Below are 23,938 nucleotides of genomic sequence, written 5' to 3'. Positions count from 1 at the left end.
TATTCCTTGACAACTTTCAGTTAAAAGATCATGCTTTCTGTTGCTTCACTTATAAAATATTTGAAAAAAGAAAAACCTGTCTGGTTAAAAGCTAGACTGAGATGCTGATATACTTAGTAAATCTTGCTTCTGAAAACTTGTACTTTTTTATTGTGTTTTACACATTTCTATGTACAAAAATCATCTCATGATGGTAAATGCTGCCCAAGAAGTCTCCCTGCCCAACGCCCTGATTGTTTTGGTTTGATGTTTTGTTTTGGGGCTTTTGTTTGGGTTTTTTGGTTGGTTGGTTGGGGTTTTTTTTATGACTTCTATTAATGCTTAAGAGGAAATACTACATATTTCATGTAAAAAATGATTTTATGCAGAACACTGTATATTAAGTATTTTGATTTGCTATTTGACCTTTGAACAGATGGACCTTCCAAGATTTACAAAAAATTATTTTTTTAATTGATCATGAAACTGAACATTGCTTTGTTTTTCTTCCTTAAAAAAAAAAAAAAAAGTAAAACAGGGATACTCACAGATCTATCATCTCATTGGAGTTGTCTAATTTCACAAGAATGAAAATGGGACCATTTCCAAGAGACATCTGCTTTTTTTTTTTTTAATCAAAACCTTTCCTGATCTTTTTCCTTTATCTGCAGGATTACAATGAATTTTTAATTCATTGACCCTTGCATTTGCACCAACTGAAAAATTCAAGGTACTCTTTTGTTAGAAATCTAGACTCAAAAATGAATATAACCTGATAACTCTAAAGACCTCATACAGCAACTGCAACGTAGTATAGATATACTAATGTCGTAGATATTTTAATCCCTAACAATTATGTGATCATGTACTTTATCCTGGATGCTATTTACATTATTATTATATTTTTTAAAATAGACAGTAAATATATTTATATTTTCCTACCTATTAATAGCATTACCAGAATGGAGTTAAAGTGCATGCTGGTATGATATATTCCTAGTTTGGGCAGAGGCAGAGATTAATTCTTAACCATAGGGGGGCAGCTATGTAATATAAAACTCTAACAATGAAAAAATACTTGATGGTACAATAATTAATGAGACAGAACTGATGTGAAGATCTGTCTAATGTCAGCTATAAGGCATCAGAGCAGTCATATCTGTGCATAGCTAATAATCCCTGGAACACTACTGCCTAGGAAGTATGCTCCTTGAAGAATAGGTTTCTTTGCCTTCAGCTTGCATTGCACTGACATAACTTGCATTATAGAAAATAAAATAAGCCCTGGCAAGCAACAGTGACCCATATTAATCTAATAGATCATGATATAAAATTGCCACTTCTTATTAAATTTTTTAGTATGGCTAAAACTCTATTCCCATGTTCTAGACCTGTGACAACTGTCATCATCATCTTCACCTGTTCTCAAAGTTTTCACGCATATTTGAGCTAAAAAAAAAAAATAAAATTGCATTGTGTTTCTAATTAAATGCATTTCTCATCCTCCTTAAAGTGGGGCCCTCATTTCGTATGTCAGCTTCTGCAACTTCCTTCTCTATTTCTTTGTGAAATGCAGTCTCAGCCTTGCTCCCATCCAGCCCACAGTGACCACTGAGATTTCACCGTGCTCCCGCACTTCCATTCCCTATCTAACTGAACCACGCTGCTTGATTTCCTCCTGTCAGACTGCTGATGCCCATCCTGGTCATATGCACTTATTCTCATTTCTTATGAAAATACCAGCCTCTGGCCAGCCTACATTTCTCTTGTTAGCCTTCAAACATGGAGGCTTTGTGTTTCTGGCAGGCTTCATGCTCTAAAAGAAAGGTCCATGATTAGTCAAAAAGCCACTTAATTTTTTTTTCCCTATCTTCCTTATAATATAAAATTTTCCTTTGCTCTAATGCCTACAAGCTTTGGACAACAGTATGCTCCAAGCATATTTTGATCAATAAAGACAATTTCTTTATTCTTTTATTAGCCTTTTCACTTCGCCCAAGCTTCTACAGAGGGAGAGAATGTCTTGTGATTCCTGTTGTGTCAAGGACAATGGGTCTTTGTCCATGAATTAGGCATCTAAATGATATAATATCTTGAATAGTAATTTTTATTCCCTATGAGGAGGTCAATACCCATGAAACAGACAGATAAACAGGATTCTAGAAGCTTGAATTAGGAAGCAATGTGTTCTAGGTCATTTTCATGTTAAAGCCTCAAGGAAGCAGCATGATTGAATTTTATGCTGGGATTTCCCATTGTACATTTCTATTTTATATGCCCAAGGAAACCCTTCACATAAGACATCAGTTTGTCTTGTTCTGTAAAAATGTAAAAACTGCTGGCTGTTTCAGGGTAAGATTAGAAAAACTATGTAGAAGAAAATTATGTAAAAAATAGTATGGAATGTTTTTTTAACCCTATCAGTTGATCACTGGCTTATATGCTGAAGCACAAATGTTCAAAAATACAAATTTTCTCAAAGGAAAAACAATTATTTTATGCATGACTATACTTCTGGAGATTTTAGAAGGAGGGATAAGTAAAACAAAACAAAAAAAACCCAACAAAACATAAACATATCTTTTTGATATATTTCTTTATTTTCTCCCATTCCCTCTCTCCAGGAAAAAACAACAGAAATAGTCACTGACTTTGGAACAGAGATGAGGAAATAAGAGGGACATTAATTGCCATCAAAGAAGCAGGTGGGTGTAATGGCAAAAACCAGTGAGTGGTCTTAAGCTGGAAAAGTCCAGTAAGTTAAAGATAAAATGTATTCATGACATGAATAGTTGTTGCTCGTTTCTGCAGCAAAGGAAAAAAGTACCCAAGGCAATGATGCCTTAGTCACTCTTGCAAAAATGAAGATTTTACATTTTTTTTCTGTAAGTGAATGGAATGCTACCGGGAGGAGCATGATGGAAAAGCCTTAGAGTGTATAGCAATAAAAAGAAATGGCTCTACGAATGAGCTCTGTGGCACTAGAAGGCAAATACAGCGATTACAAAGTCTAAGGGATGACAAACACAAAATGTCAGCATACAGGCAGACATTCTTGAAAGAAAAGGTCATGAAAAATGACAAATAAAAGACATGTGTTTGCTATGAAAAAATGTTCTAAGTCAAAGCTAAAATCCTATATTTAAAGACACTTTCACAAGAAGAGTATGCTATCCATAATATCTAGAGTATGTGTCCTAATCCACTCACTGTAGTATCAGTTAATAGAAGCTATGGAGATATAAAATATTACGTGTAAACTTACTTCCTTTTAAAAAACACTCAGGCATGAAGAAACATCTTTGTATAGAATAAAGATTTTATTTGAATGAAAAAAATAATTTAAAAAGTAGGAAATCTATAAGGCCACTTTCCTTAACAATACTTTCAGAAGTGCTGAGAGCTCTTGAACATTTTCATGCCAATAATCTCCCTCTCTTCAATTTTGTTTTTGGTTTTCCAAACATTAAGTTTCTTCTCTTGTTTGACTAATGTGAGTGTAACCAAGCCACACGAGTCATTGGAAGGGTTACACCACTAAGATAAGACCAGCTAAGGGACTTCCTGAGCTAAAGATCTTATCTTTGACTGTGACACAAAATCTGATAGCCCTCTCTGAAGAAGTGGTAATAAAACTCCTTCATAGTGCAATAAATTAATGCGGCCAGTGTTATTTGGGTTTTAGGTACTTGTAATAGCAGCATATTTTGCTTTTGAGATTCCTGACACTGTAAGTTGGCATTCAGAGGTCCAGCATCTAAAGACTGCAGGCTGCCTCTCTGCTTACTCACCACACCAAGCTCTGGCGCTGAACTCGCCTCAGCAAAGTGCTGTGTCCAGCTCAGGGAAATACGAGACTTCAGACATGCTGTTTCTTGCACTTTTCGTAACAGCAACAATTAAAAAAAAGTCTTAAAGTTCTCATTTAAAGAAACACAACCCAAAGAGAGATTATCCAAACTCCAAGGTCATTGTTGATGGAAAGAAGATAAATTCCCTTCTCTTGAAGGTATATGCTTTTCTTATTAATATGTTGTACCAGGGTCATTTCTGAACCCTACTAGGAATACATCTGTGTATCTTCTGAGGGTGCCTTGCAAATACAGAAGGAAAGGATGCACCAAGGATGACTGGGGCCACCTGAATGCCAGCAACTCGTTCTAATTCATGCACACTGATGTACCTCTAGACATTCTCATTACCCGGTGGCAAAAATTTCACCCTTTGAATCACTGAGGGGCTGTCATCACCTTCCACCAGCACTAGGAGGTGTTGAACACCTGTCTGAAGGACACCATGTGAGCAAGGAAGAAATCGTTGTGTAATCAAGGTGTTCCTTAAAAATAAAGTGTCCTAGTCCAACAGTTTCTGACTAAATATTTAAAGACAGTCTGTTTTTAAGGAAACGTTAATACAATTTGTTGTTCTACTCTGCTGTCTTGGAAGAGAAATTAATAATCGAATATCCAAATGCTGTTCCATTAAGAAAAATGCATGTTAATACTCGACACATTTGATTTGATAATTTACATTAATGTTGTAGCTTATTGACAGTTTAGTTAATGCCTCTTGCATCTTCTCTGCAATTATTTGACAACATTGCCTTATGACTTCCCCGAGCTGTCAAACACACTGAATCTAGATCTTCACATGAGCACGCATGAATGGTTCAGTAGCTTCTGTGCACATGGAAGCCAGAATGATGAAACACAGAAATAGTTAGAGGCATAAAAAACCAAACTCAATTACTCCACATAGTTTTCACTCTGTTGACTCTGGTAATTTTAATTGTTTTCAATCACAAACTAGACAAAGGTCAACATGAACGTGAATCATACTGTGTCATGTGGTTCTTGCAGACTTACAAACAGGTTTGTCAGCATTTCTGGCAAACAGCAGCTGCAGGATGATACCAAATGTTTTATGTCCAAAGCTCATTATTTTTTTCTTTGCTTTACAAAAATAGAAATCTGTGCATGCTTGTAAACAGGAAGCTCTGAACTTAAACTCTACATCACACTCAGATATCTTCTCTTGAAATGTCTTCTCAGGTAAGGCCACTAACATACTTACACTCATCCATTTAAATTACAGAATGAGGAAGTAGGTTAGTTACAAAGAAAATGGACCTAGTCCTCATAATGAGAATCAGTCTGCCTGGTGGTTTATTTGTAAATAAATGTAGCAATAGGGAATGAGTGAAGACACGCAGATGTATACAGGTCAGGAACAAAGATTTCTTATGCTTTCTATACCATCGCCCTCACTTTCAAAGTACTCTGCCGCTTCTAACTATAATGAAGATTTTATTTTCATAAATCCAATTTTCAGGACATAATCAAATGAAGAATGAATGAGATATATTGAAAAAAGAGACATCAGATATGCTGTCTAAAATTAAATTCCTGTTAGAAACTGCTTAGAAGGATAATCTCCCTGTGTCTTTAACTTTCTGTATTTGCTGATTACAGAAATTATTGTTTTAGTTGTTGACACATACAAGGGCTTGTCACACCTCGCAATTTATAACCACTAGATTTTTTTCCCTGTGGCATTGTTTGTACACAGTGTAGCCAGAATGACTAAAATCTAATGTATGCTCTTCTAAAAGTTTTATTTGGGTTACAAATGTGTCTTAAGCCTGATTTGTTCAAAATCTATATGAACAAATAGATCAATGACACAGGATCCTAAATGATGAAATACCAGAAACTCTGCCAAGAGGCCAAGGGAATGTTCACTTTCTGGCTTGCTCAGGATAGAAGCAGGATGGTCTGGAGGCAGGGCAATGCAATAATTAAATGGGCATTGCCCAGCAGGAATGGACACAGCCAAATTGGCCACTGTATGTCCTTCTAAGCTCCCGAAAAAAATTTGCAAATAAAAAGATTGGCCAACTCTAAGCCGGTGATGACCCACTGCTGACTAGCAGACAGGAAACAGAATTCTTTCTTGTAGCCATGCCGACTTTTAAAGCTGGAAAAACAGGGGAAGATTGCCTCTTTGCCCCGCCACTGCCAAAACGCCAAGAGTAATGACAGTGTGCATCAGGGCCCAGGTTTTGCCAAGGTACCTTCTCTTCAGTGCTGTGGTGAAAATCTCAGCAAATCACAGAACACAGAAAATCACATGCAAAATTAAGGAATAATAATTCCTGTGCCGATCTTTGTGGACCCCAGGCGGAAATGTATTAATTTGCCTGTGCAGACTTTAGCAATGATTGATTTGGCACAATCTCAATGCTGCATCTATGGAAGTCCCCTCAGGGCGTGGTGGGAAATGAGTGCAATATACACTGTTGTCTTTTCAGTGTGTGACATCTGGGCAGTGTCCATCACCTCTGCCTCAGACTCTCATAGGCTTTAATGTAATTACTCTCTAGTGCTACTGTGAGGACATGTAATGCTACTACTTTTATTTATTACTGCAGGAAGTAATGTATTGGAAGGCTAAGATCTACATATTTAGGTACTTAATTCCAATTAGCTTCTTTAAAAAAACCCAAAACTATCAGTAGGATACAGGCATCTTTATAGACCCAAAGATTTTGTTGAAACAGTTTATCTTGGGGTACCACAAATGCTAATGGGATCAGGGGAACTGAACCCTATTACATGCCCTATTTACAGATCTAGTTTAGTTGGTTATTTCCAGTATTCTCAGTATTTAATCTTCTTGTAGGGAAATCTGTATTTAGTGTCAGAAGTAGAGATGCAAAGTTATTTACTGACTGTAAAGTCGGTACACCACCTAGCCTGGGAGAGTTTATACAAAGCTATTATTAACCTAGGTATGTAACTGCATTTTTTTATCAGTTTCTGTGCATGTGTGTCCTAGCATGTGCTTGTGTTACTTTACCTCTATCCACTTCAAAACATATGAACTGGAATAAAAGTAACTTTGTGTTTGAATGAATCTTTAGTGCACAAATGTAGCTCAGTAGCAGAGAGAAAACTTTTTTTTTTTTTTTAAACATATGCAAAACCTGCTGTTAATCTGCTTGTCCTTGTGATACAAGGAACTCCACGAAGGTTTATTCATGGTTGACTGCTGTGCAAAAATGTTCATATAGATGAATGGGAACATTTCACAGAAAACTGTAGTAGATTTTGGCTACTACAGTTCTTTTTCCCCTTCTAAGTTCCCTTTGATATAGTTCATATTCTTACTTTTGCTTTCAGTGTTGCACATGAGACTGTTCAGGAAGAATTACTTTATTATTGCTATAATTGCTTTTCATTTGGACTGCTCATGACTTTATCCAAACTCCTCAAAATCCACCAATAGTTTTCAATGAACCTTTACTGGCTAGAATTTGGAATGACAACTTCCCTTTTGTTCAGTGTGTTGTCCTGGGCACACCTGAATGGCTTTCTTCTGCTTGGCCAGACATCTTAATGTGTTCTTTATTGCAAGAGCAATTGGCTACTAGGACAACATCAGCCTTCAGTGTAATGAAAGACAATTTTTGTATAGGAAAGCAACACCATTTTCTTTCCTTGTCCATAAATTTTCAGATTAATTCAGTCTGCATCATGCTGCTCCAGACTACTCTGTAGTTCAGCCCAAGGCCTTTGCCAGATCATTGAGAAGATAGAAGCCATCTGTAAAATCTGTATCTCTATGCAAACTTCCTTAAGACTGGAGCCATTCAGATCTGAGGCTTTGATTTGCATGACACACTTCTGAGTATTGACATTTGGCTGTGTCAAAAAACACAAGTTAAGCCAGCCCAGATCTTTCCTCTCCACCTGTTTGTACAAAGCTGCCAAGCAGAAAAATTAAATGCTTATATTATTAAATAAAAAAGCCTGTTAAAACTCCTGGGCTGTTGAATTCTGCAGTTAGTTTTTATTTAATTGGTTCCATAAAAATGATTACTAGAATCTCTTTTCAAAGCTGGGTCTCTGTTCAAGGATTTTGAGAAAACACCACCAAATCTGGCTTCTCTTTTGGGATACAGACTCACAGAACAACAGAGGCTGGAGGACACAGCTGGAGTTCATCTAGTCCTGTCACTTCAGCTCTGTAATGGGGTCATGTCTAATGCAGATAAAGGTCTCCTGTACAGCCTTAAACAGTGGTTAGGGTTAGGGTTGGGTTAGGGTTAGGGTTATGTTTGTCTTAGGGTTGGGTTTGGGCTATGTTTGTGTTAGGTTTAGGGTTATGGTTAGGGTCAGGGTTAGGTCTGAGTTTGAGTTCAGGTGAGGGTTAGGGTTATGGTTAGGTTTAGGGTTAGGTTTAGGGTTGAGTTGGGGTTACGGTGAGGGTTAGTTTTAATGTTAGCTTTACTCAGACCAAAAGCTTGGAAACAGGGCTTATGTACCATCACTGCACAGCCCTTGAAGACTAGTTCAGAGCCCACTATCTTCTGCTATGTCTGAAACTGTGGGGCAGGCTGTGGCTCTACTTCTTGTCCTATTTTAAGCCATTACATTGTTTTTTACACCTCCAAAAAGGGCAGAACACAAGAACATAATGGGCTAACTGTTGGAAATTTAAGGAAGGAGAAGGGGGGAGGAGTGTAGTGACTCTGGCTTTGAATAGAGGAAACCAATTACACTCGGCAGATGGGGAAACTTCTCTGTTGATATCTTGCAGCTTGAGGTGACATTGACCTCCCCTTCCCTCTGCTCTATCACATAGGGGAAGACAAATCTATGAATTGATGGTTAAATAGGCAACAGAATTGATCAAACGCCTCCCAGTAGGTGCCAAACAGTAGGCACAGCTGTATGTGTATCAGTAGACTGCTTCCTCTGCAGAGGAAAACAAATGGCACTTGTGCAGTTCTGACTGGGCTGAAATTTCACATCTCGCTTTTGACTCTTTTTGATCTTCAATCTGTTGACTGCATTTCCCTCCAAAATAATGAGGAAACCTGCTGAGGAACCACAAAATACACAAGAGCTGGGGGGAGAGAACAGCACAGCCCCAGGCTCACTGTAATGGCTGTTTAATGGGACCTCGAGGGACATGTACTTTAAGTGGTTGGGGGACCCCTTTGAGTGTAAATTCTTGTTTCCCTTCGAGAAATGGCACTATATAACATTAAGAGAGTTACGGGAACTTACTGCTATGCTTCCTCAGTCATTACTTCACAGATGTTCATGCACCGAGCATCAAATCATGCTGCAAATCATGGGCATTGTGACAGAGAAGCAGATTTTGGCACAGTTTGTTATTTGAAAAACCCTTTTCTGAAAGGCAGAAAGCAAATTCCTGCTACTGCTTTCTAAGAGGAGGTCCTTTTCCTTCAGCTGGCCTGGGTCTTTTTTTTTAAATACTGCTTCTATTAAACCATCCCCATTCAAGCACCTTTTCTCCCTCCTTAGAGGTTAAGCTACATAGAACCTATAACACATTACAGTTTGTCTCAGAAATGTTAAACTCAATGTCTCGGTTCTCAAGATTTGGTGGCACAAGGCCAATGTAAATTCATTCCTGCAGTGGATTCCTCTTTGTCTTAAAAAGTAACAAATTCTGCTAAAAAAAAAATCACAAGTAGTGGTGTAACATTTGGAAGCAGGAGAGCCTGTGAAGAGGCAGCACTGCCCTCTGTATGACATTCATATACCTCAGTGGAAATGTGTTATATGCTGAAACTAATTTTCTTTGTGGGATTAGAGAGAGAAAGAAATGGATGCAGAAGCTGGAAGGAATTAGATTATGTTTTTGTGATAAGAAGAGGATCTTGGAAATAATAGTTCTCTCAGTGACTGAAAGGGAGAATGCGCAGGTACAAAGGTGGGGAGAAAGCTCTTGCAAGGGAACACATCTCAGGAATCACTGGGAGCATTTCACATAACAGCATAAGGGGGATGGAAACATTTTCTAAACCTGAAATAAAAAACTTAGCCCAGAAAAGAAACCAGCTGTTTCTGGTATACCCCATTGTACTCCTCACAGGTACTGGTATCCTGAAAGCTGTCTAGTCCTGCCTTTTCTATCAGACATGCAAATCCTGGGGCCAAGCAGAATTTGGGTCTTACTTTTCCACTACAAGAACTTGACAGATATTTTGTTCTTCTCTTTCCATCCACTTTCTAGATATAATTTCAGACCTATTTATCTATTCAGGATTAGCTCCTGTCTTCTGTTTGTAAATCGGCATTGATCTTCATCTTCTCATTCTTTTAATTAATGCTTATTCACTGAGCAGTATATTCAGAGAAGTTTTACCAAAGACTGCTGCTGCATGGCAAATGAAGCTGGGGGGCAGTGGTGGGAAGGATTGGAAGCAAACTGGGGGACACATTTTATATATCTCCCCTTTGCTATAAAAGACAGCACTGTAGACAATCTTAGAGAAAAGGAAAGAAAGAGTCAGAAATGGATAAATACCATCCCTAAGTATTTGAATGGCCAGAGCATACATAGGAGAGTACATTTATTTGCCCACGACAGCTTAGCTACAGGCTATTTCCAGCAGTCCTTTTCCTTCTGGATGCACAGCTTTGATGCTGTCTACAAGGAGCGCCTGGAGAAAAAGTTGCTTATGTCAGGTTAGAAGAGGAAGGAAATAAGAGAGGAGGAGGGAGCGAAGGCAGCCTAGGCTCATCTGCACTCTGTAGCTGCCTCAGTCTCTGCTCTCAACTCAGTCACTGGTTCCTGATTTTCTGCCCCTTAAGAGATTTTTATTCATTTGGGTTGTCACCCATCCAGCAGTTGCCTTTCTATTCCTAGCAGTTGCCATCTACGGCCTCAGTAGCAGCATCCTACATCACCCTGTTGCCTGCATATCTTGCAAACCAGCAAACTCCTCCAGGGTGGCTCCTACCTTCCTACTTTCAGCCTAAATCCCAAATATACAAGTCCCTAGTACCCTAGTCCCCCTCCCAGAGACTACTGACAGCCCCAGCTGATGCCCCATCCTTGGCCTGGTGACAGGTGAGTGTTGAATATGGATGAAAAATCCAAGCTGCTTTATGTAGTCTGACACTGGATGTTGAAATACCTGAGAAACACTAAGTCTCAGCTTAATAAATTCAATTAAAGGAGACCGCGCTTGTGAAACATGAACTCTGAGTTGGTCTCACCAGTGAGACGTCTTTTGCTGGGCTGTGTCTCAGAAGACCTGGCCAGCCAGCTGCAAAAGCTCACTTTGAGATAAAAAGTGGATTTCCTGCTGAGGATCAGTAATAAATGCTGATCTATTAAGTTAATTTGGCCCAGGCTGAGATGTGACAGAGCAGTGCATTGAAAAATGGGGTTTGTATTCTGGCAAAGGAGGAGGGAAACTCTGAGGGCAGAAAAGGGACTTTAGGCTGAGTCCCAGGATCTTGGGGCTTCCCACCAGAGTTTTGGGAGGCTGTTTGCTAGTTTGCATATCAAGAGTCAAGACAATGTACAGAAACTGAGTTCGTGTCCCAATCTGAGGTTAGTAAAGCACAAAGGGCATAGGTCAGCAGGACACAACGCTCCTGGGTAGGGGTAACAGCCTGCATTTTAGTACTGTCCCCTACAAACTTACCAGAAATGAGACATAAAAGCCACAATTACAAGAAGGATGCAGTAACTCTGAAAAGGACTCAGGGCACTGATGAACTGAACATGTGGGCTTAGCATTCTTATATGGTCACCATAGTTCTGGGAGGAATAAAAGGGGAATACTAAGGAGCACAGCTGACATTATGTATTCCTCATTTGCACAGGCATTGCTAGAATGCTTAGTCCAAATTTGGTGTTATGGATCAAACACTACACAGATAAGTTAGAGAGATCAGAGCAATGAGGAACATTCAGAAGCAGCTCCTGAAGACAAAGAGTGAAAGAACTCAATGTATTTAGCTTATAGAGCTAAACAGTGACTTGGTTACTGTCTATAAGTACAAGAATAAAGAACAGAAATGTGGTAATAAGGTCTCTGAAGTCTAGCAGACAAATGAATAACAAAGTCCTGAGCGGGTGATAAATCCAGATAAGTTCACGAACCTTCAAAAACAAAGTTGAAATTTTAGTACAAAAGATAATTAACAGTTAAACAAAATTTTGTATTTTGCAATGGATGCTCCATCACTGGAAAAAGTTTAGTCATTGTCAGGCATTTTTCTAATAATGGCTTCAGCGCAAGCAGAATTAATTCAGCCCCAGCTTCTGTTACAGATGAGGTCATGACGGGACGTTGATCAATTTTAACACCAGGATTAATGAACATGTATTCATCCATAGTCCCTGGGGTGTAAAATTGTAACATCTGGGCTTAAAAGACCAAGATCCTCACCAATTCTACCCTAAAACTCCCCGACAATTCAGGGAGATGTTCTCTAGAGGAGCTTGAGCCATATTATCAGGTGATTTTAGGAAGGATAAAACATTACTCAGAAAACCAAATTTTCCTCAAAACCTCCGGAGGAGAAAAGATGGTGAGAGCTATTTAAGGCTCTTCTGCTGCCACATGTCACACGTTGTGACGCACTCTGTCAGTGTGGTTACACAACACCGCCACCTCCTCAGACACAGCCGCCTTCCCATGGAGGGCCTGTGCCCCCCTGCCACTCCCTGGCCCCCCACCATGCCTAAAGCAAAGGAATAAAACTCTGCTGTTATCTGTCAAACCCATCAGTTGTGAAGCAATGATGCATTCCTCTCTTCCTACAGACTTCTCGCCTCTCTTTGGCATACAAACCCCTTGCTGTGATCAAAATGCAATTGCTATTTCATTTGTATTAATTATTTAGTGAGATTTGATTTGGAGTTCTATAGAAATACCAGAGGATGCTGGCATTGCGTGTCAGAGAATCTATCCAGCAGTTGTTCCACCTGCTGGCACTGGAGTATGAAGCTATGGAGAGAAGGCAGATAAGCTGCACATCTCGTTTTGCATACAGCCGCTCTGCAGCCTCACACTCGTGAGCAGCCCAGGTGAATCACTGAGTCTGTTCATGCAAAAGCAAAGCTGGAGGGCCCTGAAGTGCTGTTTTGCAGTAGTATTTTGGTCAACATGAAAAACCATCAAAAATTAAATTACTACTATGATAGCTAGCAGAAACTAGATAGAAAAACATGTAAATAATTGAACCGGAGTATTTTGGCTGGTTTTTGACTGAATGAAGAGCACTAAGCTTAAAATATGTACTGTCGTGGTTAGGATTTCTTTTTTAAAATGTTTCTAGGCTTTAGAGATAAGCATGTGTTTACATAATGAGCTATTGGCATGAATATGAATATATATATATGTAACAAATAAGGCTACATAAGGTTACTAGGAATCTCAAGGGAAGGTTGCCCAATGCTTTCCAGAATAGGACTGTGCCTTGAAGCATTTATGGTTGTGCCACTTTTTTTTTTTTGCTTTAAACTATAGTATTATAGTGTGGGTGTCTGATTTTGAATGAATTTTTAGTGGGAGGGCGAAATAAAGATCAACTATTTCTGACCTTGGGGCTAAAGGAAAATAGTGTGTTTTACCATTTTTAAAGTACATGTTCAACCATTTACTTAAGCAACTCAGAGAACCCTGTGGTTCTTTGATGAGGGTGCCAACTCAGGAGGAAAGGAGCTGTCCCTTGGGTAAACTCTGCATAAATAGAAATTAAAAGCCTTTCAAAATGTGCGTGTTCAACACACAATGAGGATTCCAGCTAAACACCCCCACCATTCTGTCGCACTGAGAATAATTCAGCTTGGGACTCTCAGGCAAAGGCATGTGCCTGCACTTGCTTTTTTTCTGGCATGCATGGCTCTGGCATGAGCCATGAGAATATGGGAGCCATGGGAATACGAGGAACTGAAAGCAGCTGTCTCTGCTTTCATGTCCAGCCACTATGAAGATAAACAACGTGACCTGACCCATGTGCCTAGGAAGGGAGATCAAATGAATATTAAATCTAAATTTATAGGTGACTGGATCAAAGGCATCTTGAATTTAGGACGACTTTAACTGCAAGGACTAAGTTAAAGTTTCACAAGTGACATTAGTAGTAATGCTGAGTTTGCAAATTTAGTGTTCTCTGGAGGAAGGAAAAAACACTGAATTTGGAAAATTTATTTGCAACACAAGAGTCAAGCACTCTTTAAAATATCTTATCTTTATTTTTTTACTTAAAATTTTAATCTTCTGTCTGCAAAACCAAAGGGAGAGGAATTCTCTAAAATTATTTTGATAATTCAAACCCATGAATGTCTTCCAAGGCAAGCTGTGTTTTCTTTCTAAAACAGTTTCACATAAAAATACCTCTTCCTTCTCCTTTAAAAAATACAAGTACAGCAAGCTTTTCCAGAACCAAAGATCAGAAGTGGTACTCAGATCTGTGCCCTCTGGGATTAGTCATGTTTTCAGAAGCTGCTAAGAGCTTTCCACCCTTCCAAGCTGGCAGGAGCCCAAAACACACAGGAACCTGCTGCAAATTCCCAGTTTAAAACTGCCCAGGGCTGCTTCTCTTAGTATGTCTGAGAGTAGTACACCGATACTTTGCTTCAAATACAATTTTCTAATCTCTTAACTTCGCAGAGTCACAGAATGGTTGAGACTGGAATGGACTTCTGGAGGTCACCTGGTCCAACTCCTTCCTGCTCAAGCAGTGTCACCTAGAGCCAGCTGCCCAGGACCGTGTCCAGATGGCTTTTTGGTGTCTCTAGCAATGTAGGCTTCACAACCTCACTGCTGACTGTGGCAGTGCTCAGTCAACCTCACAGTGAAAAAGTGTTTCCTGATGTTCAGAGAACTGTATTTCAGTTCATATCTATTGTCCCTAGTACTATCACTGCTGAAAAGCACCTGGCTCCTCTTTGCATCCTTCCTTCAGGTATGTATGTACTCCAGAAAGAACTTTCCAATCCTTCTCTTCTTTGGGCTAAACAGTCCCAGAGCTCTCAGCTTTTCCTCACATGTGAGATGCTTGAATCTCTTCATCATCTGCATGGCTGTACATTGGACTTTCTCCGGTATGTCCATGTTTGTCTTGTACTGAAGAGACCAGATCTGGAAAGAGTGCGGCCTCACCAGTGCTAAGTAGATGGGAAGTTTATTATTGCCACTTGCTGGCAATAATTTTTCCAGTGGAGGATACTCTTAGACTTCTTTCTTACAAGGGTGCATTGCTTGCTCATGTTCGACCTGGTGTTCCCCAGAACCCCTAGGTCATTTTCTTCTAAGTTGCTTTCCAGCTGGTTTTCTTCCAGCATGGAGTGGTTCCTCCCCAGGTGCAGGATTTTGCATTTTTCCCTGTTGAATTTCATGAAGTTTCTGTTGGCTCACTTCTCCAGCCTGTCAAGGTTCCTCTGGATGGTGGGACAACCTGCTGACACATCAGCCACTGCCCAGTTTTGTGTCATCAACAAACCTTCTGAGGGTAAGCTGTCCCATCACCTAGGTCTCTGATGAAGATGTTAAACGTGATTGAACTTGGTATTGACCCCGGGGTACATAAATAGTTACTGACCCCCAGTTAGAATTTGCACTTCCCTCTAAGCCTGGTCATTCAGCCAGTTTTTAGCTCACTGTTGTTCATCCAGCCCATGCATCAGCAGCTTGTCTACGAGGATCTTATAGGAAACAGTGTTAAATGCCTTACTGATGTCCAGGTATACAATATACATGGGTTTTCCCTCATCCACCAGGCCAGCCACTTCTTGATAGAAGTTTATCAATTTGGTCAAGAATTACTTACCCTTGGTGAAGCCATGCTGACTACTGCTGCTGATTTTTCTGTCCTTAATATGCTTGGAAATGCTTTCCAAAATTAGCTGCTCCATTCTCTGCCAAAGGACTGAGGTGAGGCTGGCTGGCCTGTGGTTCCTTGGTTCCTCCTTCTCTCCCTTTTTGAAGATGGGGCTGACATTTTCTTTCCTCTAGTCTTCCGAAACTTCTCCTGGTCACCATAATTGATTATAGATTATTGCCTTGCAATGAACTCTGGCAGCCCCCTCAGTGTTCATGGGTGCATCCTGTGGATTTATGTGTATACAGATTGCTTAATCATTCCCTGAACTGATCCTTTTCCACCAAGGGTACAACTTTCTTCCACCAGCATTTCTCCCTGGTCTGTGGGATCTGGGCTTCCTGAAGGCCAGTCTTGCTAGTAATGACTAAAGCAAAGAAAGCATTCAGTACTTCAGCCTTTTCCGGAATATTGCATAATCAGGTCCTCCATCTCATTGAGTAATGGGCCCACATTTTCTCGAGTCTTCCTTTTGTCACCTGCTTATAGAAGCCCTTCTTGTTGCCTTTCACATCCTTGGCCAGTTTTAATTCCATTTAACCTTCCTAACTTAATCATAAATAACCTTAGAGAATGGTGGAAACACTGACTTTTTGGCATTCTGGTATGAGTTTTAGTAGCACCATGGCCGGCAACAGACTTTGTGAAAACAATTCTAAATATGGATATCCTGTTCTCACACAAGAAATGTGAGCTTTTAATAGAAAAGGTCATGTCCATCCATATTTCACTGCATTATTTGAGAACTTTCTATATGGAAATGGGTTTTCTAGTATTTCAAAGAATTTCAGACAGTAGGTACCTCTCTCACTTTTAGCAGCACATTGTATTTAATTTTGGAAAGAATAGTATCTCCAATAATCTTTATGTGGTGAAGTGGAGGTGATGAATGGCCTTACAAGGCAACTCAGCAAGTGGGGCTTTGCCCTTGTTTTTTTTTTCAAGAGAAAGCAAAATCAAGCTACAAGGATATGCTGCAAGCATTGTGTCATTCACAGCATTTTGGCCATGGTTAGCACACAGAGGGCAAGGAGGTCCGGTTGAATCATATTTTCTGACTCACGCATTAATTACTTCGGGGTTTGTTTTGGCATTGGTGATATTTGCAAAACCAGTCCAATAGTTTCATATTTATTGATGGCTGAAAACACCCTTTACATATTATCAGCAGATAAATAGAAAACTAGGTTAATAGTCAAATACTTAAGGTAAGATTGGTTTTGGAGAGCCAAGTCATTTGCCACTTAAAAATTCTACAAGTTTGTCTGCTGGAGGCTGTACATCAGCCTGCAGACTAAAGTATTCATAGATACAGGTGTTTGACATAGGAGATATGTTCTGACATACTTTGAAAATGATTCAGTTCAGTAAATAGATCAGGTTCAACTCAGCTGAAAAAGAGTAAAATCAAGCAAGATTTCCAAAATATTCTCTGTGTGCTTCTGACCAGCTCTAAGACTATTTGCTTTCCCAGGAAAACTTTTTTCTTTGCTCTTCTCTAAAGTATCGATTTTATTGATTTAGGGATTTGTTCAGCCAGCCCTGTACATGTTGTTAGAGTGAGCAGGCAGGCTGGGATCTCTGGGACCCCAGAACCAATAAAAAGAAAGGTTTAGTTGATAAAGGGAGAGGAGTGTGAGATTCTTGGAGAGCATGTATCAGTGACACACCCCTAGTAACATTTAGCTTTTCTCAGTCCGTTTTCTTACACTTTAAGTTCTGAAGTCACTTGAAGGAATTAGAGTAGGAAGGGAAAGAGGTTGGGTGTGTCTATCTTTGACTATATTAACCTTAAAGTGTATACCTCCCTGATTTGATCCTCTTTTCGAGATTTTTACTTGATGGAAGTCTGTGGAAGTTCCCTTCTGCAGTAAAGCCAGCTGCACTCAGGACAGAAAAATTACTGTGGGGGTAAATTAGAACCCAAGGAGAAGATACCATACATTGCCCTTAAGAATGTAACATCTGGGAATGCTAAGGTCCTCATTGCAATACTGTGGCATAAGCTAAAAAAATAAAATGTCCAATCAGTTAAGAAGCAATTAAGAAGCAATGTTTAAACTGCCTGTGGTTAGAAGCACAAGCCAGCAAGGGGAAACTCCTCTATTTTTAAATAGTTCCTAAATTTTGGTGCAGTCCTTCTGCTAACTAAAGCGGATAGAAAGCATCCTATCAGAGTAAGGCATGAGTTGTCCACCTAGTTTAGCGCCATTGGGATCTAGGAAGGTGGTGGCCACCCTTCCACTTCATGACCAGAAATGAAGGGAAAGGACTGATAACTCTGTTTGCCATGGAGAGTCAGAGAGAGCTGGGATCTGCTACTCTATCTTCACAATGATGAAGTACAAGGAGGGAGAAAGGAAAAGTTCGTGTCAGTGCGAGGGCAAGCAGAAGGGGTGAGAGGACTGCTAAATGCAGCAACACATCCTGGCTGAACATCTCAGCAGGGGAAAAGGCAGCCTTCAAACCCTCCCTTAGCATCACAAAGGCAGAAAATTACTGCAAATAGCCAAAGTGTAACTTATCTAAGAAACACGGTCTATTACCCTTCTTGGGAATATGACATATCCACGGTGTCAGCCACTGCAAACTACAAGAATGCTTTGTGGATCTCTGCAGATATTAGACAAATGTACAAAACCTGGCAATACAAACACATACATACAAAAGAAAGAAATACACTTAAAAAAGCAAACTCATCATATTTAAAAATAAAAGTCACGTGGCTACACAAACTCACTGAGTGGAAAGATCTCATTATGTTCACATAAGATTTGCACTTCATAAAACTTCCTAAGATTATGTAACTTGAGAAAAATACAAGAGTTAAATTCCCTTTTTGCTGAGTGTTGACATTTCTAAATTTTTTTCAATAGTTTCAATTTTCCTTGAGTTTTCAAGTTGTATTGAGAGTCCAATTAAACTGCTTGAGTGTAGCCATTTTCTCAAGTGTAGCCATTTTATTAGCTGTCAATCCCACACACCTGGGTAAGCAAGAGGGCAGAAAGCCCTCTTCCAGAAGGCATCCTACCTGGACACAGCTCCTGCTGCAAATTGCTCCATGAAGGAGCTTTTCTCTCCATTAACTGTAAGGGAAGCTGAGAAAGACAGGCTGGCTGTTCAGGTGAGTGGTTTCTAATATAGTGGGTATGGAGAAGAATGCAAATTATAAGAGAATATGGGAGAAGAATAGGCTTTTTTTCTGAAGGACCGGTAAATGGAAGAGTTTATTTTGGTTTTTTTTCCCCTCTGTCCTACCAGCTGACAAGCAAAATAGGAAATCTTACAAACAGTGATCCAACAAAGTATAATCTTGACTTTAACTAAGGGACTGTCTACTTCAAAGGAGTGCTTGAATAATTAAGAACATATTTCAGGGTTTGCTGAGTCATGGCCTGTGTTAATCATGAACTATGAAGCCATCAGAGTGGTATATTTGGAGTTTAGCTCTTCCTGACCTTATTTCCTCCACAGCACTGCTTGATGCACCTATTTAATACCGTGAGGTGTATTACATCTGCATAATCACCTACAGTGGGATATGTTTATCAAGCTCTCCAGATTCAACTGTTTTCCTACTCAGTGCACAAGTCTCTCCTGCTTTTCATTAAACGTATCTAAAATTACAACTCTTAAGATTTCACTCTTAAGTAGCAAGGACAGGGGCTTTATTAGGGTACTCAGAAATAGTATTTGTTCCGTGGTAATTCTCCAACTTTGGGAGCTGGGTTTTTTCCCAACCCGGAAAAAAAATTATTTACTTAAAACCTGAAGCACAGCTGGGTAGGGCTCTTCCTTCAAATTACAGTGATTTACCCTCAGAGAATTTATGTAAATCTTTGGAATTAAATTTTAAAAGTCCTACTCTGTAGAATCCATGTTGCTCTCATAGAATACACAATTATATTAAAAAAAAAAATAAAAAAACCTCCCCAAACCACTTCTAAAACACATAAACCAATCCACAATAAATGGGACAAGTTTATTCCTTTCTAAAGGCCAAATCCTTGGCTTTTGCAAATGGGTACAAGATCCAAGTTTTCAGAATGTACCAGTTTATCCTAGCCAGCCAACTGTTTTCAAAATCTGAATGTCCTGAGCCATACATTTAATTTTAATGTATTTTGAGTAAGTAGTTAATTACCATGTTTCAAGCCTCAGCTTAGAGGATTGCTGGAAAACCTGCTAAAAGGACTTGCCAATTGTTGGGCTAGGGTAGTTAACATTAAATTAATGTAATGTTTCATGCCACATTAAGTAAAGCATTCATAAAACCAATGGAGCAGGTTTTGTTTTATATAGGAGCAAGGGAAATCTGCTCTGGAAATAATGCCATTCAGGAAGTACAAATATCTTCACCATTCATCTGCAATCAATGAATCATTTTCAAAGGTCATAAGCCTTCTATATGGTTTGAGTGTTCTCCTCAGCCTCATTTCTCTCATTATTTTTGTTTTTCTCTTTACCATTCCTGCCTTTTTATTTCTAAATGGATTTCCCCAGAGTTCCTTTCACTTTTCATTGATCTATGAATATATTTTCCTAGAGAACTGTACTTCCTTCTTCCTTTTCTTGGTATTAGTACATTGTGTATGTACAAATGGAGGTGAGGTTTTCATTCAGCCAAAGAATAACTGCTATTCCTAGACACAACTAATTTAATCAATTGGTTTGATCTATTGGTTATGATTATTGGTATCATATTTAATCAAATATAAGCTGATTACTTTTAAGTCCCAATTTTATTCCTTTCATTATTAGCTTGCCAGTCAAATCTAACATTTTATGGGTGGAAAATACTTTATTTCTAATCAGCCACATTTCCGCTGTGACCACCTGGAACATGTGAACAGAACAAGTATGCCCCTAGAAAAAGGAAGCCTTGTAAAGTTCTCTGTAGTCAGCTTCAAGAGACTAGATCTTTATTTAATCAGCCTCTTTATCACTCTTCACAGAGGAAAATTATCCTAGCTGCCTTTTGAGAACCTTTTTTCCGAGTATCAGAGGTCATCTCTTCCAAAATCACAACTTCACCTGGGGTTTTCAGGATTGTAAAATCACTAGGGACCCTTCCTCAGTTTAATGCTCTTTATGTGTTCTGTGGCTTGTGAGTTCATGAAGCAATTAGTCAATGAAAAGCTGTTACAATTGATGAGATATGTTCATTAAAATCTCTGTCATTAGGTCCTATCATTTCAATTTTTTTTTCTCTGACTTTACTCTGCTCAAAAGGGAATGCTTTATAAAATTTGGCAAAATTCCACTTAGTTTTTCTAGAGTGAGCTCAGAGTATTAAAAATTATTTTCATTCATCAAATTCTTTATGTGCTTCTTTTCCAGGCAAGCAAAAAAAAAAAAACAAAAACAAAAACAAAACCCCAAACCCTCAAAGAAACACAAAATCCCCTAATCAAAAACAACTCAATCCTTACAGATGACTGTTTTAACTTGTTTTAAAAATTCCAAACTGTAAATGGGAGTATATCTCTTCTATAAAAAAAAAGAAAGAAAATAGTTGAGGGACAGTAAAAATATAATACCATAATGAAAACAATGCATACCAACAATGAGGATCCATGGCAAGAGAACTCTGCTCAATGACACAACTATTCACCTGTGCGTGGTGTGTGTTATATACAGCCAAACATGAATCCTTGCCACGTTTGACAGGAAAGCACAATCAATCATAATTTGTTAACTCATTGCAAAGCAGAATAAGCAGTGGCACAAGCCAGCCATAGTATGGTGGCAAGAGAAACTACTTGGATTTAGGTGTTCTCTTATCAGAAAGGTTTTTATGAGAAGCTGCTGATGCCTTGGAAAAATCTTTGAGAGTGTAAGTAGTGTCATGTTACATATAACTTCTAAATCATATTCCAGATCTTGTAGGTAGGTATCACCAGATCACACAAGCAGGAGTAATCGTGTCACCAGTTAATCTGCCAATTATCTAATCCCAAATTTTGATGGGACTAGCAGGTTTACATTTTAATTATAGTTTCAACTGACTGTATGTGGAGATGGATGAATGAGTGAGAAGGATGGAGAAATGGCTGGCTCACCATGCCTGATCTCAGTTCTAGGCATTGTATGTTCAAAAGAGGGAATTCCACTTGTGCCAGCTGGTATTCAGAATAACAATGATATTTTATGTTTGTTTTCAAGGGGAAGATCAATTTCTGTTGTTCCTACTTAAGGCCAGACAATCCTAGTAAAGGCTAGAGAGGCTTGTGGAACTCTCTGATCTCCATTATTTGGGGCTCTGCATTTGGTAACTGACAAACCCCTCCCTCCTGATCTTGCCCAGTAACTTGCAGGTCACCTTGGCATACAGGTCCCTCAGTTACCTTCAGGCTTGTAGGTACCCAGCAATAATGCACCCAGCCGTTGTTCACAGTGAGGATCCTACAGATATGCAGACGTAAAAGCATAAAGGTTCCCATGAGAATCAGGGACATGAATAAGGACATATTTTAATGAAGGACTGAGACCTAGTAGTACACCTATAAGGGTTTGGAGTTTGCCTTTTTTTTTTTTTTTTCTTTTAATGATGTGGGGAAGTTTGTAGTTTCCTTTCCTTTATGTCACTGCAGTAAACATGAACTGCATCATGTTGTGATGATACAGGTTTATCTGGAGAATCTCCCATTTCCAGAATGAACCAATTAAAGATAAGCTGAATATATCGCAGTAATCTGTTCCTGTTTGAATAGTATTTTGGCTAATGTCAGAGAGTAATAAAGCCTGAAATAAAAAGGAGCAAATTAAAATTTCATAAAGCAGCTGTGTATTTCTAAAGTAGATGCGTGGAGTTTGGGAATTTCAATGAATGCTTGCATCCAGTTGTGATTTGGAACCTGATTTCATTTCATAACTGTAAATCTAATTATGTTAGTGACCCTCCAGCCATAGTTTCTTGAATGATGGTCATGTTCTGTATGTGATTGGGAATATTAATCTACAAGGAGTTTATATGCAATAAGGGGTAGTTAGAAGAACAGTACTCACAATATTCTGATGATCATACAGAACTGCCACCTGAAACGCCAAGCCTGAAAAATCATAGCTGTTTGTTGTATCTGTGTGCTGTGAAACTGGTTAATCTATAGCCTTTTGATTTTCTTAAGAATGCATGGTGAGGAATGGTATGTCCATCTTAAGGCTAAGTTGATTACAGTAGACATGAAAGAGTGGTTTTCAAAGCTGGTGCAACTATGAACATTATGAAACTGGAATAAGCAGCCCAAAATATTGAAATGAAAATGCAATACTTTACAGATTGTCCTGAGATGACCCAACACACAAGTGGAGCCATTATGTTTTATCCTCTCATATGTAACATTTAGATAAAAAATTATGACCTTGATTTTTCTTCTCTTTTGTGTTTCCTCTTGCACTTGTAGATGAGAGTTGGAAGGTGCTCTTGTGTGAGACCTACAGTGCTGAACATTAAGTAGTTGTGTCTAAAAATATTGGTGAAGTAAAGGTCTTTCTGACAAATTATTAATAGTCTACTTTGGTTTAAATGAAGGAAGTAATCTCACTATCTGTCACATAAAAATTCCTTTACTGAAGTAAGATACCATGATTCAGAGAGGCAAAATAGCTCCATTATTATTAGACAGTCATTTATATTTCCAGGTAAACAAGATATAAATAGTGGTGACAGTACATAATGCTTGCCTTCTTTGCAGACACATGCTTGTGTCTGCAAAGAAAGCAATTATGTTGCAACAAGTGAATACATTATTACAGAAAGAAATATGAAAGTAAGAAAAGAGTGTATCTGTAAAAAACCAGAAATTTTCCAAAGTTCAATCATTAGACTTCTTCTGCTTCAGTGTATTTCCAACAATACATTATTAATCAATGGAAATCTTCATTAATTTAAACCAAAACAAATGGTAAAACATACTAAAAATAAAATGGAAAACTATATAAAAGATATAATAACAACATCCTGTAATTAGACTCATTCCAGCTGCAGGACTTCTTGTTTGGTTGGTTTTTTTTTACAGAAAAATGTAGGAAAAGGAGTTACTTTCCACAATTTTGCAGAGGCCAGAAGCTAGGGGGGAAAGAAGTAATGTAATATGTAATAAATGTAATGAACCAAAATTTTAAAGCTTTTCAGGGTGGAGAGGCCTCTGAGCAGCCTGATCTAGCTGAATATGTCCCTGATCATTGCAGGTGAGTTGGACTAGGAGTCCTGTAAAGGTTCCTTCTAACCCAGACTATTCCATGATTGAACACTATGTTGCACTGAAATTCATGGGAATCCTGTTTTTGTCCTGTTA

At 38.8% G+C, this 23,938-nt stretch overlaps 1 long non-coding RNA gene across 4 annotated transcripts in view; it reads left to right on the top strand.

Annotated features, from left to right (window-relative positions):
• The window catches only part of LOC138108170 (uncharacterized), a 111,451-nt gene that overhangs the window by 59,533 nt on the left and 27,980 nt on the right, over window positions 1-23,938 (top strand). The window contains exons 2-5 of one of the 4 annotated variants that reach the window (XR_011149893.1): window positions 2,604-2,684; window positions 4,946-5,030; window positions 6,661-6,769; window positions 7,497-7,756. This is a non-coding gene — a long non-coding RNA (uncharacterized lncRNA). Of the gene's footprint in view, window positions 1-2,603; window positions 2,685-4,945; window positions 5,031-6,660; window positions 6,770-7,496; window positions 7,757-23,767; window positions 23,832-23,938 lie in introns of those variants that run through there. The other 3 variants (XR_011149890.1, XR_011149892.1, XR_011149891.1) reach the window with 3 other exon arrangements.

The sequence above is a fragment of the Aphelocoma coerulescens genome, chromosome 3 (genome assembly GCF_041296385.1).
Source record: "Aphelocoma coerulescens isolate FSJ_1873_10779 chromosome 3, UR_Acoe_1.0, whole genome shotgun sequence".
Lineage (NCBI taxonomy): Eukaryota > Metazoa > Chordata > Aves > Passeriformes > Corvidae > Aphelocoma > Aphelocoma coerulescens.
The sequence above is the reverse complement of the archived record's forward strand: the minus strand, read 5'-3'. Positions and strand labels throughout refer to the sequence as shown.